This window comes from Perognathus longimembris, chromosome 22, assembly GCF_023159225.1.
Source record: "Perognathus longimembris pacificus isolate PPM17 chromosome 22, ASM2315922v1, whole genome shotgun sequence".
NCBI classification, from domain to species: Eukaryota; Metazoa; Chordata; class Mammalia; order Rodentia; family Heteromyidae; genus Perognathus; species Perognathus longimembris.
The window spans coordinates 42,651-55,251 of NC_063182.1; positions in this window are offsets into that span (position 1 = coordinate 42,651).

Consider the following 12,601-nt stretch of genomic DNA (forward strand, 5'->3'; position numbering starts at 1 on the left):
CCAGTGCCTTCACCTCTCCTTTCCTTGCCCTCACCCCTCCCCTCTCCTGCAGTGATGACCCACAAGCCTCACCCCTGCACCTCAGGCCTCACTCTTCCACCCACTTTCACAGCCAGCCACAAGCATTGCCTGAGCCTGCCAAGACTGGAAACCACAGATAAAAGGATCGGCACTGACGAAGCCAGCTCCAGAGGCCTGCTTTGAGTCCTAGCCTCAACAAAGCCACTTCAGGAAGGGCACAAACAAGCAAACTGGAGAGGCAGGCCACAATTCTCCACACACTCTACCACCCACCCAACAACCGTGGCCTGGGCGTGCCAAGACTAAAAGCACCAACTAAAAGCTCTGCACTGACTCCAAGCCAGCTCCAGAGGCCTGGCCTCACCAAAGCCACATCAGGAAGAGCACAAATAAGCAAATGGGAGAGGCAGGCCGCGCTTCTCCACACACTTTCACAGCCACCCCACACCCATGCCCTGGGCCCCACTGCCACTTAGCATAGCTTGTCTTCCAGAGTTGCCTCAAAGTCAGCTTGGTGCACCTGGGTCAGACCTCCTCTACACACAAGCTGCAACTGTGCAGGGTCAGCGTTCCTCCAGGTTTCCCCAAACAAACAAGCAGATGATGCCTGATGGGACAGGTGTACTGAAGGCCAGACGCACCACGAAACCACAGAGAACCTGACCGGCTTTGTAGGCCCAAACCCAACGATGAGGGCTACTGGCAGGACTGCCAGTCCCAGGCAGAAGCCACCTAAACCAGTCCAGTGCCAGGGCCATGCCCCTTGACTTCTCACTTCCTACCACTTTCCCCACCCCTATCCTGCTGTGATGCCCCCATAAACTCCAGGACAGCACCTCTAGCTTCCTGGCTCTTTCCCTGCCTCTCTCATGCTCTGAAGCCCCATAAGCACCACCCCTGCACCTCTAGCTTCCTGAGGCCCCACCTGCGGACCTGCTGCCCAGCCTGCCTAGCAGAAGGCCTTTGCGCCAACCCAGGGCCTGGTGCAGGACACCCCACAAGCCTTCAGGGTCTCTCCTGCACCTAGAACTATGGGACACACTGGCACAAGCAGGCTTAAGGGGACACCTGCTAGGGGCATCACATGGCCACTTCCATTCATCTCAGATTACAGTCACAATCAGACTTGGCAGATGAGGGGGCAAGGGGAGGGAGAGCAGAGAAGAGGACAGACAAGACCAGAGATCAAAACAAGAATAAGCAGGCTGGGTTTTTATTGATGTTTATTCATTACTCCGTTTTCAAGGTAGAAGGGGGAAATACCTTTTTTTATCATATGGGTCTCTGTTAGACCTTTACAGCAATCTAGTTGGTGAAGGATGAATTTAAATTAAAACATTCAATCTTCTCCTGACTTCATCAATCAGTATTTCTTTCAAAAATTTAAAACAGGGAGACAGGCAAACAGCCATGGAAAACAACAGCCAGGAATTCATAGGCAACAAGCACTATCTTCACAAAAGGCTTCCATCCAAGATTAGTTTATTTGGAGCTCCATGCTCCCTCATAAACTACAAAAACGAATGAAAAACCTGTACTCTCCCTCTCCCTCCCTGCCTTCTTCCTTCCCTCACTCTGACCACATCCCTGCTTGCCCAAAGAATACTCTACAGAGGAAGGAGACCTTTAAAGATGAAATTCATGCTAGAAAACACAGAGACAAAATAACAAATACACACACACACTACATACACATACACATACACATACACACACACACACACACACACACACACACACTTAGACAAAACGAAGCCAGAAGATGAGCTGAGGCTCAAGCAGTGCAGCACAATCTTAAGTAGAAAAGCTAAAGAACAGCACCCAAGTCCAAAACTCAATCCCTATTAACAGCGCGCGCACACACACACACACACACACACACACACAAAGGGGAAAAAAACCACTGTTTCACACATTTACATGTCACCTGTCATTTCCCAAGTAAAGAGCAGAGGGCGCCCTAGCACTTGGGACAGCACCATAGAGCCCCACTCTGACTCTGTATGGACAATTTGCACAGGTTCCTACTGATATTCTCTTGGGTGCCTTCTCTTTGAAGCACTGAGGGAGTTACTGAGCATAGGGCAGAGTCCAACTATTGGGGAAATCCCTAAGGTAGAATGGATGGGTCACAGCATAAAATATCTGTTTTTAATTCTACAATGGCTTCCCAAATTTTAGACTGAGAATGTGGAAAGGAACTAAATGTAAAAATCATTCAAGAAGACTTGGTTAGCACGTGTGAGTGGCCAGGATTCAACAGCCAACCCTAAAATGTATTTTACAAAGTATTTTAGAAATTGTAGATGAACTCAGAACTACTGTGCACTTTCCTTACTAATGCCTCAAATACACTATGGAGATTCAACAATCAGTTACATTTCTTTCCTTGTTCACATCTTTGGACTGTGTGTCTCTCAGGTCATTCACTGGTCCATTATAAATTTATTGAATCTCCCTTCTTGGGTATTAAAGGGTATTTTGTCTCTGGAGAGTTTGGCAGCCTATCTTGGGTGCTTTGGAGATTTTGGCAGCTTGTCTTGGAAATCTGAGGAGGTTTGTACTGATTTCCTTTGAAGCAGTTCAACTTATCAGACTTTTCCTTGATGGCAAGTAGATTTTCTGTCACCCACCATAGCACATACTAATCTCCAGGCTTCAGCTTTGTCCAGCCAAAACATCACAGTGGCCTTTCCTGACCTCTTCTGTTTAGCCTCTGAAGCTTCAGTGCTCAGTGGGTACCAGTAGAGGCTACACACTCATGGATGCCCTTGTGCAGGTATGCTTCAGATGTACAGCATCTCCTTAGAGCCAGATACTGTGATCCTGCTCCTCCATGTCTCCTGGGATGGGCATGGCGAGCCTCTCGGCGGCACAGATTCAGTCACCCTCCAACACCAGTAAGCTTCCCACATGCCTTCATATACCCTACCAACCCCAAAGGTGAGCAAGACCCCAAAATCAAGTTGCCCCATGCTCTGTTGGTTGATTGCAGCCATCTGGTGTGCATTGAAGATCATGAGTTCAAGGCCACACAGTGAAAACCTCCCCAAAAAAAACAAAAGAAAAAACTTGTTCAACATCATTAACCATGAGGGAAATAAGAACCAAAACCACAAGACATCACTTCAGAAACAGAAAAAACATGTAAAAATTATCATGTATTGGTGACAAAAAATAAAGAAGTGGATATTGATCATAGAAATGCGAAAATGTGCGGCAGCTGCGGAAAAGTTTGACCCATGTGAAACAAAAGCTAACACTTGAATTTCCATAGTATCCAACAATTCTATTCCTACATACACTGACACAAGTGATAACATTCACACAGAAATGTGTGAATAGGTAAATGTTTAACAGCATTATGCACAACAGCAATTCAATGGGAACAAGCCAAGTATCTAGGACAAATAGACACACAACATGGGCAGTGTGCATCACTAAAGTGTTCAAGTCCTTCTCTATCATGTGAACTATACTTCAATCTTTGAAAAGATTGAGTTCCCGGAATACACTTAGGATGAATTCACTTCCCATTGTTACTCATATCTGACACAAATGTGATTCTTTCTCCTTCTACAAATTATGGAACCAATAACTACACCAAGAGCTGGTTGTGCAGTGATGGAGAGTTTCTACTTAAGCCAGAAATAGGGAAAATCTGTGGGAGAAACAGAGCCCACAATGGGGTCCTTTTAAGACTAAGGTCAAAAGAGACATTTTAACTGAGTAGGGCCATTCATAACTTTTTTCAGGAAATGAGTAAACAGCCAGTCCAAGTGGCATCGTTTATGGCTAAAATGGGTGATGCCACATCTCCGTCTGCATCATGCCTCATGGGAGCAAAGGAGGCCACAAGTGTCTGTGCGGCTGCCTATGTGGGCATCTTGTCTGAAACAGAGCACTGGCTACCTCCTGGAAGTTTAGAAGTCATTTGCCTGGTGACACCATGGTTCATCCTCAGCATAGCTTCCAAGTCCCTCCACAGCCCAGTGCTACCTAGAGCAAGGCCAGCCAGTGTCTGCATTTTTGTGTCCCAGACACCTTGTTTATTCAGCTCCTAACCTAAACCCAGTGGCCATCTTTTCATACCAAGTCCTTGCCTCCTTCTCCCTGATGCCTTCTCAGAAGACTGTGATTACAGTGCTCAGTGTCCCTGACCAACAGTAATGCCAACTTCAGAATGGTTTCTGACGGTTGTCATCTCTCAATAAATGGAAATCAGTGTTCTGTCAGCACAAACAATGAGCAAGTATGCTGCTCAAAAAGATAAAAACCGCACAACAGCCCGCTATGTGTGTTTAATCCCACATGTAGAAGGGACGATGAAGTCCAGGTGAAGTGACCCCTGACCCTGTAATTGCATAGCCTCTAAGTGCTTAACACTCAGATTCCCACCCAGAGTCAGAACCCCAAGAACTACTCAGGGCATCTAACAGTCCTGTGAACATAAGCCCAGGCCACACGGGGTGGGTGGGTGCACTATAGAACTGGGAGGGAGGGGTGTGTGTGTGTGTGTGTCACGTGTGTCTGGCCCTGAAGTGGCACAGATTCTATGTGAAGCATCAGGAGCCTCAATAGAGGCTGGGCCCTGTTAGTGGATCCACACTGGTGTTTTACTCTTGGTTACAAAAGGGGATGCCTACTCCTCTCTTCTGCCCATACCTCTCCCACTCTGGATGCTAAAGACCTATTCTGGGCATGCCTTGCTCCCACTGACCGGGATCTGGCCACCGAGGTTCACCAGGAAACTCTGTGGTCTCTGCAGATCACAAGAGCAATGCCTACCTCAGCTAGGAAAGGCTTTGGCCTTAGGGAGCCTGTAGCTTCTACTACTTTCTGACCAGGTCACAGGGGAACTTGAAGCCCCAAGGAAATATCCCAATGTCTCAGTGCCCAGAGACAGACTAGGCTCTGTCTGATCCTGCTACAAACCTTAATGTCCCCAGCACTCACTGGATTACATCACTGTATCACCCAAAGTCCAGGACTCAGGGTCAGCAGGGATCTGCCTACGGAATGAGAGGTAGGGACCACCAGCAGTGGCATTGTAATGGATTTGTCCCCTAAATTCATATGAGGAAGTTCTCCAGTACCTATGAATGTGATCATATACAGAAATGGGCTCTTGGCAAATGTTGTTAGGGTCATCCCTAAGTCACCTTTTTTGTGCTCTCTTGTGTACAGTGTCTTCTGTTCCCTCACATCCACTCTAAACCACTATTATTGTGCCCCTTAGGAGGTGGAAACTGGGGCTGGGAGTATGGCCTAGTGGCAAGAGTGCTTGCCTCATGTACATGAAGCCCTGTGTTCAATTCCTCACCACCACATATATAGAAAACGGCCAGAAGTGACACTGTGGATCAAGTGGCAGAGTGCTAGTCTTGAGCAAAAAGAAACCAGGGACAGTACTCAGGCTCTGAGTGGAAAGCATAAGACTGGGGGAAAAAAAGGTGGAAACTCAGTCACAGAAATGCACACAGGGGAGTTACTCTACAAACTACACTATTCCCTCACAGGTTTAGAAACCAGAACAAGACCTGGAACACACCATGCTCTTGTACCTGTCAAGGGAATGTGGCCTATAATACACCTTGCTTTCACTGTTGGACCTTTTTCCATCTGTTGGACTTCAGAGCTGTGAAAGAAGATCTCCATAGCTCACAGTGTGCAGTGCCTTGTCATAGCAACCCTAGGGAAATAACACATAAAATGTTCTGTTCTGTCTACACACTCTCCAGACCATGGGTGCCTCCATCAAGGTCACCCAATATGGTTTTGTAGGAAGCAGGGCCCTTCATAGGCCATGGCTAATGCCAGGGGGTCATTTCAGTCTGTCTGCCATCCCTGGCCTCAGCTCGCAATCTCAGGGGCAGTGGGAAAATTAAGACAATTAAGAGGTATAACTTTAAGAATCTGGTGAGCCTCTACCCTGATGATGCTGTGTCAGCAGGACCCAGCGCTTGGTCATCTACACTTTGGAAGGAGAGCCAAGACATCCCTTGTAAACTCGGTTTGGAATGTGACTTAGTAAGATGCATGAAAAGGCTGTTCCACCTGGTCATGGCATCTCACCTGTGTCCACAGAGCCGTGGTTGGGCCTTTAAAAGGGGAGCATAGAACAGGATGTGTATCCACACCCTTCTCAGAGAGGCCTGGGGAAAAACCAGAAGGGGGGAAATGGAGGAAAGAGGCTGGGTGTCAGGATGTTAAGGGTAGGGACCCTTCCCCACAGAACTGAGGATTGATGAAGGGCCCCTGCTCCATCAACATAAGGGCTTCTGTACAGTGTGCAAGTGACCACCTCAGGAGGCCAAGGCCCACCAACACTCAGCAACAGGGGCATTAATTCACTTACATCAATGTGGACATGAAGCAGCTGGCCAGGTCAGAGAGAACCTGCTGCCTGCCCAGAATGGGAGAGAGCAAAATGCACTTTGAGTCTTCAAGCAGTCTGCACCTCTGACTGTATGCAGCTTCCTCACAAGTAGCACTTTGCTGGGTATCTGGGTTCTGCTGTATATATATGGAAAGACCACAGGCCTGGAATGGGCCTGAGTTTCACCATGTTTCTGAGGAACAGACAGATAGAACTCACCACAGCAGCCTAAAATGCAGTAGTCACTGCTGCCTCCCTCTGACTCTGGAGGAGCCAGCCTGGTGGGAGAAAGGATCCAGTCCTCCTGGGGCAGGCAGACAGAGAGATTCCCACCTCCCCTGCCCCCCCATACCTGCCCTCTGCTGCCAACACATCATCCTTGAAGCTCAGGAACCCCTGGGTAGGCAGGCCCAGTGGCTTCCTCCACATCCAGGCCTAAGGACTTCCAGGGATGCACTGGCTATAGGTAAGCAGTGTGCTGGCCTCCCAGGTTCCTGGTCAGGAGTTCCAGGCAGGCTGTAGAGAGGCTCTATCAGCCCCTTCCAAAGACTGAAGCAGATGACAGGTAAGGATTCAGGCAGCATGCTGGGACCCACTCTAACAACAGCAGCCTGCTCTTCTCTAGGAAGCTCCATGTCCAATTCCACTGCTTAAGTGTCACCAATACACACAAGACTCTATATCCCTCACAAGATGTCAGCCTGGTCTCAGTCAAGGAACTGGTGTCCCTTCAAGTCCCTCTCTGCTCCTCAGCCCTAGCTCAGTAGTCTGTACCTGCGTACAAACGTTTACAGGTGCCAAAGACAAGGAAGAACCCAGATGAAGAGCTGCCCTCGGCCTTCTAGAAGCAACAGAAAGTGGATACCTATCCCAGTATACACACAGGACAGGAAACAGTCAGGATACTTCTGTGGAGGCACATGAGGCCCTGCTACTGTAAGGGCTAATCTGAGAACCTGAGTGACTAAATGTAAGTTTTAGTGTTAAAATTATAACAGCTTCTAAACCCTGGTGATGATTCCATGCTAGAGGGCTGGACCCCCCAACCAAGAGACTAGTTTTATGTAGTTTGGCATTTAAAAATATAGGGAGCCCTTGTTCCCCTCTGTACCTAGGTAGCAACCATGGTAACAGACAGTAAAAAAAGATCATAGTCACAGACTATAGAAATAACCATAATAGTAGTAAAAATACCATGGTAACTGTTGGGTTAGTTTACTTATGATTGAGTACTGGATTGTTTTAGCCCACTCAAGCTTGCTTAGTAGTAATGGGAAAACACGGCCCCTTGGAGTACCAGCAACTCCACCAAATGTTCTCCACAGACCGAACCCTCCATCACTGTACTGGCTCCTGAGAGGTGAACCAGCACAAACCATGAGCAAGTATGCTGCTCAAAAATATAAGAACCTCACAACAACCTGCTATGTGTGTTTAATACCACGTGTAGAAGGGACGATGAAGTCCAGGTGAATTCACCCCTGATCCTGTAATTGCATAGCCTCTTAAAAGGTGAAAACTGGGACTGGGAGTATGGCCTAGTGGCAAGAGTGCTTGCCTCATATACATAAAGCCATGGGTTCAATTCCCAAGCAACAAACCATAACCTATCCTCACAGCTTCATCCTCACCTATCTAGGTTCTTCCAAAGTATTTCTGAAAGTACAGATGGGCTTTGCTCAAAGCTAGGATCCTTGTCTTAAGCTTTAAATTGTACACTTACACAAAAATCCTCAAAAGTAGGCCTTCCAGTGAGAGGAAATGGACTTTTTTGCATAATAAGTGGGAGACACAAGATGAAGACAAATACAGATAAGTGGAAGACAAACCCTGGTACACCAGAAAGGAGGGCATGGGAAAGAGCAGGGCTAGTAAACCAAGACCCTGGGGAGGATGAGGATCTTGAGGCCATTCAGACTCTAAGCCCTACCGTATCTCCTACCCCATACCAAGACATATGTCCTAACCATAACCATAACCGTACACACAGGTACCCTAATTGTGACACAGCTTCAACCCAACCCTAACCATACCCCTACTCCATACTCTAACATGGATCCCCATCGTGCACACAAGTGACTCTAGCCAGTACTCACACCCTAGCGTGCTACAACCCAAACCCACACCTTAAGCTACTCACCAACCTTATGCCTCACCCTAAGACATTCACTAACCAAAATCCATACAATTGTGTACCTAACACATTCATATTGAACACATTGCCTCTTACCCTAGCCCCTTCCTTAACACGTTCTTAATCCTTACCTGTTCCATAACTTGTTTTGTAAACCACTCCCTAACACATCTCATAACTCAAACTCATTCCACAAATTCTCACCCACTCCCTAACCCTCAACCCTTCCTAAACCCTGATCCTAAAATCTTCCCTAACAGGCTCCCTAACCTCATCCTTTGTCTACCACATTCCCTAACCCACTCCCTAAGCCTGACCCATTCCTTAACCATCATTTACTATCTTTCTGTAATAGTGATCCTAACCCTAACTTAGTCCCTAACACTAACCTGCTTTGTAAGGTTAATGGAAAACCCAACACCTGCCTAATCTATTTCCAAACCATAACTAAATCTTAATGCTAATGCCCACTCTGAGTAGCCCTACAACCACCAGTCCTTATGGACATCAACAACCGACCCCTAACCACAGTCATACTGTTAGATATGTGTAAATTATCAGAGAAGCCACATACTGAAGGATGGAATCTTTATCAGAGCATTAGCAGTCTGCAGGCACAGTTGTTACAAAGGCCTGCAGCCCACACATACCCTCAACACTGTCAGGAAACAGGCCAAAGAGGGAGGAAAGAACAAAAAACATACCAGCAAACCAGTTCTCTCTCCCAGCTTTGAGGACTGGGTTAGGGTTGCTGTGTTGGTCACAGTTATTGTGTGGGTTTAGTTAATGAAAAGTCTCAAGTAAGGCATAGGATTCCTGAGTGGCTTATGGTACATATTAGGGCATGGTCATAATCAAACTTTAATCCTACCATTGACACTGAGCCCTACGCCTGAAGTGTAACCCAAATATTGCCCATCTTGCAAAAGTTCATTTTCAACAGCATGTGGTTCTAGGCAGCATGTTGACTCACACCAAAAGCAGACATCCAGTTCACCCGCTTTCCGTCTCATTCTCCATCTTCAGAGCACACTGAGGGCGAAGAGTCCTTCAGGGGCCTCCGCTCATCCCAGGTGCGCTCATCCCAGGTGCGGCGTGTGGTTCGGCCTGCCTTCCGGGCGGGGCCAGGACCCCCACGCCAAGCCAGGGAAGCCTGCTGTGCCAGCAGAAAGGAGAAGAGCTACAGTGTGGCTCTGGGCGGCACCAGCCCTGGGCTCGGCTCCGGGACAGCTGAGCTATAGGGCACAGGGCAGGGAGGGGCGGCGCCCAGCACCCAGAGGCCTCCAGTTCCGGGGCAGTGCACCGTCGGCCTGGCGCTGACCGTCCCCGAGCTGGCGGTTTTTTTTGTTTTGTTTTGTTTTGTTTTGGGGGGGAACCAGGGCCAGCACCCCCAAGCCTGCACCCCGGAACCGGGAGGACCCGGACTCGGTGTGGCGCACGCCTTTCCACAGGTCAGTGCCGGCTGCTTGGGGCCATGAGGCTGCCAGGAGCCAGGAGTGAGGGGCTGGAAGCACGGCAAGGGGAGGGCAGATCTCCCCAGGTCCAGGTGGCGATGGGGGCGGGGTTCGCCCCTTCCAGAGCCAGGTCCCCGTGCCCCGCCCAGTGCGGGCCACCAGAGTGACCTGACACACATTCTAAACCATATAGGTTTGGAATCATGAATACTAACATGTACCTCAAACAAAATGTCTGGAGAAAACAGAGAAGAGAGAAAACAGAGAAGAGGAGGAGAGGAGAGGCAGAGAGGAGGGGAGAGGAGAGGACAAAAGGACAGGAGAGGAGAAGAAGAGAATAAAGTTTTCAAATGAAAAGTGGAATAAAATCCCATTCTATTTTATTCTTCAGGTAAGTCTGTAGCTACTAAAACAGAACTAAAGAAATGCGTTTTCAAGAACTTTTAGATCATAAAATTGAGCCAGGTAGGGTGGCACATTCAGGTAAGGTTGGCATGATGAGGATGTGCCCTGATTGGGTGATATGATGGGATAACTAACTGCAGCATAACTAAAAACTTAATTGTAATTCACACCCTGAGTATCCTTAACACCAACCTTAACTCTATTCTTAACATTGACAACCCTATACCTGAACCCTAACCTCAGTCATACCAACCCTGAAAACAGTAGCCCTAAGGCCTGAAACCCCTACCTTTAACCCCAGACACCTAACACATGCCCTCACATGTGTATGCAACAGGAACACACCATCAGGCATGGCAGGGAAAGGACTCTGATCAAACAACGCCCACAGACACATTCTAAACTACACGATTTTTGAATCATGAATGCTAGCATGTGCCTCAAACATAGAATGTCTGGAGAAAACAGGAGAGGAGGAGGGAGCAAAAGCGGAAGTGGAGGTGGTAGAGGCAGGGCAGGGCGGTAGAGGCGAGGGGGGGGTGATGAAAAGAAGAAGAGGGGAGAATAAAAGTTTTCAAGTGAAAAGGGGAATGAAATCACATTCTATTTTATTGTACAGCTAAGTCACTTGTTAATAAAACAGAACTAAAAAAGTGCCTTTTCAGGACGTTGCAGATCATAACACTGAGCCAGTTAGGGTGGCAAATTCAGGTAAGCCCCACAGTAGGCTGAGGCAGGAAGACCCTATCCTTAACATCGACAACCCTACAACTGAACCCTAATCTCAATCATACCATCCCTGAAAACAGTAACCCTAAGACCAGAAAATCCTACCTCTAAGCACAGACACCTAACAACCCAATTCCATAAACCAATGCCCAACCCCAACCCAATCCGTGACTTACTAGACAGTGTTCTGCATCCCTGGAGGTAGGTGGCCTTCTTTTATCAAGTATGCTTAAGGGGTGTCCAAGTTTACACAGAGACACACAGCACTCGATCCCCCACCCATACCCTAGCATGTGTATGCAGAGCAGGTACATGAACACAGTGAAAGCACAGCTGACCATTTATTCAAGTCTCCATTGTCACTCCAAGTTAGGAGCAGCGGGAGCACACCATCAGGCATGGTAGGGAAGGACTCTGATTAAGCAACCCTCACAACTGCTGAAGGACATCAGAGTGGCCTGACACATTCTAAACCACATGGGTTTGGAAGCATGAATGCTAACATGTACCACAAACATAAAATCTCTGGAGAAAAGAGAATTGAGACTAGGAGGGGAGGGGTGGGGAGGGGAGGGAAAGACAAAGTTTTCAGATGAAAAGGGGAATGAAATCCCATTCTATTTTATTCTACAGGTAAGTCTCTTGTTATTAAAACAGAACTAAAAGAGTGCCTTCTGTGTGTTTTTTTCTTTGGACAGTCCTGGGGCTTGAACTTGGGGCCTGAGCCCTGTCCCTGGGTTTTTTGGCATGTTTTTTTGTTGTTGTTCAAGGCTAGCATTCTACCACTTGAGCCACAGCAACCCTCTGGTCTTTTCTATATATAAGGTGATGAGGAATAGAACCCAGGGCTTCATGTTTACAAGGCAAGCACTCTTGCAACTAGGCCATATTCCCATCTCCTAAAAGAGTGACTTTTCAGGAACTTTTAGATCATAAAATTGAGCCTGGTAGGGTGGTATATGCAGTTAACCCAACAGTGGGGAAGCTGAGACCAAAGACTACAAGTTCAAGACCGGGCTGGTCTAATGCAGCAATATAACATCTGGAGAAAGAAAAAAGAGGAGGGAAGGAGAGAAGGAGAAAAGAGAGGGAAAGGGGAGAGGAGAGAACCACTTAAATGAGCCACTAAGTGACACAAATGCAGTTTTCTTCAGTGTACTAATTCGTAATTCGTAAAAGCTGCTGGTCTAGAAGAATCCAACATCAACTGTATTCTGTATGGTAACATTCCAACACTTACTCAAAGCCAATCCGAGAAATAATGAACCACCAAAAATGTCCCTAAGAATCACCATCAACACAAGGGATTTGCAAATATGAATCAGAAAAAGAATGAACAGTCACGTGTGCCACTGTTGAAAAATCAATGACATACAATTTATGGAGATTCAAGTTAGTTGCATCTCCTTCCATGTTCACATGTTTGGACCATGTGTCTCTCAGGTTATTCAGTAGTCTATTCTTTTGTTGTTGTCGGTC